This window comes from Magnolia sinica, chromosome 15, assembly GCF_029962835.1.
Source record: "Magnolia sinica isolate HGM2019 chromosome 15, MsV1, whole genome shotgun sequence".
In the NCBI taxonomy this organism is placed as follows: Eukaryota; Viridiplantae; Streptophyta; class Magnoliopsida; order Magnoliales; family Magnoliaceae; genus Magnolia; species Magnolia sinica.
The window spans coordinates 3,496,659-3,502,658 of record NC_080587.1 but is presented as its reverse complement, the minus strand read 5'-3'; positions in this window follow the sequence as shown (position 1 = coordinate 3,502,658).

Below are 6,000 nucleotides of genomic sequence, written 5' to 3'. Positions count from 1 at the left end.
CTGAAGGCACTTTTTTGTTTATGTTAGGGTTTTGATAACCTTCACAATTGGGTTTACAATGTAAAGAAGGTATTCTTTGTTGTGGATCGTCCATTAGAACAGCCACCTCTTGGAGGGACCACTACCTATAACCTGGGGTCATGGGCTGATCCATTGATTGGACGGTCAAGAACTGTAATTTTTCCCAAAATTGTGTTGACAGTCTGAATAACTGCAATGTTTTGCACAACTCAGATTAAGGTTACTACTGTACGTGGTATGGGAATCGGAAGATGGTAAACTAATTCCTCCAGCATGGTATATTAGGGGTAGAATCATGTGGGTTGTTTCAGTACATGCTACTAAATTTACATAATGTGGTTATACAAAATGATGTATGTGTTATTATCGTAAATCTTGCATGTCTAGTATTTAACTAAAATCCAGAAAGAAATATTTATATTCAAATTATAAATATAAAAACAATTTAAAGAACAATAGGAAAATAAACAATAATTTTGGGTCAGTAAAAATGGTGTTATGGATCTTAACTGACCCATAATACATATTGGACAATTCAGAATGGAAAATGTGGGAGGTTGGCGATTTAGGTGACATTGGTTCAGATCATCTAATGTATCCGGTTTTGTGGCAGTGGCCTATCTGATGGGTTATCTGATGGGTGCTGTTCTAATAGATAGTCTGGATCAATGAGCCAAATGCCAATGAGTTTTGGTGAAGATTTATACACCTTCCACATGGTGAAGGTTGATAAATTCCATTTATCCTCTTCTTATATTTATTTGTGGGGTGCAAGTTTAAGTTTTTTTCTCCAGGATTTTGCCTACATTACTTTGCTAATTGTTGCTCGCATCTTGCAACTGTTATTCTGGTACACCCCACTTTGGTTTCTAGAGTCGATTGCCATGGCATTAGTATCACTCGATGTAGACGCCGCTTTGATAATTTAGGCTGCTTTTGGATGCACTTTCCAATTGAATGACAAGTAGTTCATAAACTAGAAATCACCAAATTGTAGTTAGCTTCCTAAGAATTCATGTTATTGGTTAGACTCAAATTGCTGTCATGTTCTATTATTTCCTCATGCTTGAACTTGGATGTTCCCAATTCAAATTCTGTTGTGCACCCAAACACGCCGTTGGATATGAGATGGGAATTAGATAACTGATTCAGTTGCAGTGTTCCACCATCGGTTCCTATTGTTTTGTGGAAATTCTTGCCAGAGAACTGAATAGTGTAAAATAAATGAAAATGCTTTGAGATTGATAGAGTTTCATATAATTCCTGTATTCATAAGTCAGATAGTACATTGCTGCATGTGGTGGAGCACCCGAGTTTTGTATTGGGATGATTCTTGGCATGTATGGTGAACTTGGAGAGTCTCACTTTCACCAAATTCACGGCGTGGATTCCACATAAACATCATTGTAGGCCCCACACAGCTCTAGCGATCGAATGTGTGATAGTTCTCTATATATGTTTCTTATTATCATTTTGTTTTGTATTAGTTGATGTGTTGCATCATGAATTGCATGAGACTTCTGCCATCGTATCCGGCCAACGATTGAGTGGACAGGAGCTTCTGGGGCAACTCTTATTTTTTGCATGGTCCATACAGGGTGGGATCCACCTCTAAGCGTGGCCAAACTATCACCCAAGTTCAAACACCCACTGAAAAGGGGCAATGCATGAACATATAATTGATTGTTTTGGCATTCCGAAGACAAAATGCATGTGTTAGGAAGAATGAGGCCTCTCTTGCGCAAGTTGTCGGTTGTGATGACTCGCCCACAAACGAGCCAAGAGAAAGCGGTTATTTTTGGTGGAACTCCATAGAATAGACTTCACTTGTAGGGGTATAGTCTTCTATTGTTGTCGATTGAACAACGAGAGAATTGTAAAAGGAGCGCACCGAGAAACTCCCCGAAGCGGACGGTCTTCACATTGGCTTATCACCCCTCATCAACTGGCATTGAAATAACCCACAATCAAGTCAAAAGAGCATTTAGGCTACCAACCTCACAAAGACGCCTCACACAGATACCCGAGGGTGCATCCTATTCAGATATTCATGATCAAGAGGTACTGGATTCTCTTATCTAATTCACCCAACCCGATAGTACCCACGACCTCGCAATATTCTCCTAAAAGAGGAGACCAAGATCTAGCTCCATCACTAAAGTTCAAGCAAGATGGAACTGAGATATCAATATTAATACTAATTGTTGCAAGATCTAGGAAGTCATCCATAAAAGGATTATTCCCAACCCAAGAATCAAATCAAAATCTAATCCTTTGACCATTGCCTAAAGAGAAACTAGATCTTTTTTTTTTTTGAAGACACACGGTGTCCCCACTTCTTTTTTTGAAGTGAGACTAATCCCTGCAGATACAATGGATGTTGATTTAGGGATACCTTTTCAAATATAGAAAAAATTGAGTATAAAGAAGAACTTTTGGTCCACCATCTTATATGGGAAATGCCATATTTAGGTGAAATCAGGGATTTCCATAACCCTTTACCTCATTGGCAAAACGCTACACTCATTTCTCAAGAAGAGCAAAATTGACCATGTCTATGCTCTTTTATAATCACTCCCACCGGAGTATGGGAGCAAACCTCCTTCCAATTTAATAACGGTAATTTTCTCGAGGAAGATCCACTTCACTACAAGAATTCCCTCATGAATTTATTTCAATGATAGATTTTCGAGCATTGAAATAGGGACGTAAAATAGATGTGTAAGTTCGACATTGTTGCTTTGATGATGGTCAATTTTCCTCCAAAGGATAGGAATTTTCTTCTCTAGGAGGATAGTTTTCGGTTAAATCTTTCTAAAATTCTATCCCAAAAATAAGGTGAAAGGCTTACCGAGGGGTCGTTTGGCATGGTGGATTGGAGGGGATTTCAAATCCCCTTGGTTGTTTGGCAGCATAAAAAAGTAATTGGGGGTTTCAAATCTCCCCTCTTTGAGGGGGTTTGCAATCCACGGTGAGAGCTTGGATTACACCTAAAATCATTTCAATAGTTGCAGGTGTCATTCTATTGGGCACATGGCCCACTAATGATGATCAACACCATCCAAACATTGTCCATGTAAATCAGCACCGTCCAAACAATGTCCATATTAATCAACGATTAAAAATCGTTGGTTAGTCACTCAAACATGATCTTGTGCTTGTGGTTCATTCGAGACTTGGAATTTCATCATTTTTAGGCAAAGCATATATTTCAATGGGCTTATCACAATCATAGTGTCAAAAATTATATATCTCACTAATTAGGGATATTAAAGTTGATTTAGTAATTAAATTCAAACCCTGTAAATATACCATGCAGGTATTTTTGAATTAAAGTTGATTCACACTCCAGGGTGCTAAACACACCGGGAGGATTGCCAATCCAAGGGTTTCCAATCCTCGGGGTTCCAATTCTAGGAGATTCCAAATCCATGCTCCCAAACATGCCCTAAGCATAAAGGTGTAATCATTCCACATAAGCACCATGGTAGGCCCCACACAACTCTAACGTTCGAAGGTGTGATCATTCCCTATTTATGTTTCTTATTATCATTTTGTTTTATCATGAATTCCATGAGCCTTATGCCATTGTATCCGTCCAAAGATCCCGTGGACAAGATTATTTTAGGCAACTCTTATTGTCCACATCCACCTCTAAGCATGGCCAAATTGTCACGCCCCAAAATTCGAGTACCCGAATAGGGTGTCCAGGACCCGAATTCCAGACCCGTAACCTATATAAAAAATATAAAAATAAAAAGATAAAGTATGACAATTTCATAAGCATTTCATTTTTTATCCCACCATAGCCCAAAACTTTAAAATTCAAACACAAACTAAGATAACTAATTACATAATTTGTTATTAAATCGATGCATAATTATTTAACTTAACTTGAAGTAAAAATAAAAAATAAAAAAAAATCAAGTCAAACATTACTACATTTAGAGTTTTAAAATAAAATAAAATTTATCCTATGTAAAATGACATGCCACGTGCATCTAACCACATTCCATGCTCCACTACTAATAGTAGTACCCTGCATCTTCAAAATCTTTATAACCTGAAACGGTTAAAACATAATGAGTTGAGAACTCAATAGGATCACATCAATCCCAAGTTGAAAGTCTTACAAATATTTCCAAATTTAACCTCGACATATTAATCAAAATAAGGCGAACATTGGATGAAAAATCATAGTTAATAATTTGACATTCATAATATGAAATGAATAAATTATTTAACATAGCTTTTCTAAAAATACTAAGATTTGGGTGGGCAAAACACTCATGTGTGCTGATCCTTTTAGGGGATGACCTACGGCAGAGCACCGGTGTTGATCCTTTCAGGATATGACCCTCGGCAGAGCACCGGTATAACCTTTTAGGGACAAAAGCCCAAGGCAGTGCACCCATGTGTATTGATCCTTTTAGGGAATCACTCAGGGCAGATCACCCGTGCCGATCCTTTTGGGAATGACCCTGGGCAGAGCACCCGTATCGTGCTGATCATTTTGGGAATGACCCTGAGCAGAGCACCCGTAAGAATCAATTTACAAAAAAAACAATTGTTCACATAAGATGCATCTAACCTACAAGGAAATATGATAGATATAATGTCTATGTTCACATCATGAATATTCATTATCACCACTAGATAATATTAAATGGAAAAAAAATAATATTTACATTGGTTCAATCAAATAAAAAAATATCTCAATGTCTAGATTATATAAGGCAATTACTTATGAATTTTTCAATAGGGAATGATCACCTACCTACTATGGAAAAATTGTGTGATGGAAGGAAAATAATCTAAAGCGATGCTGATCGTTACGTGTACTAACTTGGATTGACCAACTCTGAACTCAACTCGACTTAGGAAGTAGAAGGATCTTCAGGTTAAGCCGTACTCGGCAAATTCAGTCAACTTGGTGGAACAGCTCGATATACGCTACCCCACTCAAGATCTCTCTCTCTCTCTCTCTCTCTCTCTCTCTTTCTAGAATAGTTGTAAGGGATACTGGAAAAACCGACAACGCATCATTGGGGTTTGAGTCAGTGAGTCATGACTTGGATGTTGAACCCTCACGGATACTCTCCCTTCTCCTGATCTCTCTTTTCTTCCCACAATCTTCTTTTGTGATTTTCTCTATGGTTTTCTATAGGTAGCATGAAAAAATGGGGTATAAAAATAATGTCAGGTGAGTTAGTAGGTTGGGAGTTCATTGGACGGTTTAAATTGGATTAGTGGGTCCCACCATGATGATATCATGCATGGTGGATGGGTTCACATCCGTAACCGTACCGCGGAGAAGTGGAAAGAGAGGGAGTCGTGGAGGAGAGGGGCTGGTTACTTGCTTTGTTATTATTTTTTAAATTTTTTTAAAGAGTGGGCCCGATAAAAATGATGTGATAAATCCACACCGTTCATCAGTTTTGCCCATCAAAGTTAGGGCATGTGCCCAAAAATGAGGGTCGTCCACAGTTCAGGTGGGTCACACCAACGGCAACAGTAGAACCTACTGTTAAAAGAAACGGAGTATTACATTCTATCCACTTTAACAAAATTTCGTCCTCGAAATTTATATACCTAAAAGAGGTTAGGATACTTTTCTCAAATTTCTTGTTCTCGCTCCCACGATGCTTCTTCCTCGCTGTGATGACTCCATTGTACCTTCATGAGTGGTATAACCTTCGTTCGAAGTACTTGCTCTTTATGATCGAGAATGAGCACAGGTTGTTCTTCATATATAACATTTTCTTGAATCTCTAGTGGCTCCCATTCAATGACATGAGAATTATCCAGCTTGTACTTTCGAAGCATGGAGATGTGAAATACATCGTGGATATTGGATAACTGAGGCGGTAGGGCCAGCTTGTATGCTACAACTCCTACTCTTTGTAGGATCTCGAAGGGTCCAATAAAACATGGCGCGAGCTTCCCTTTCTTTCCAAAACGCATAACTCCTTTCATTGG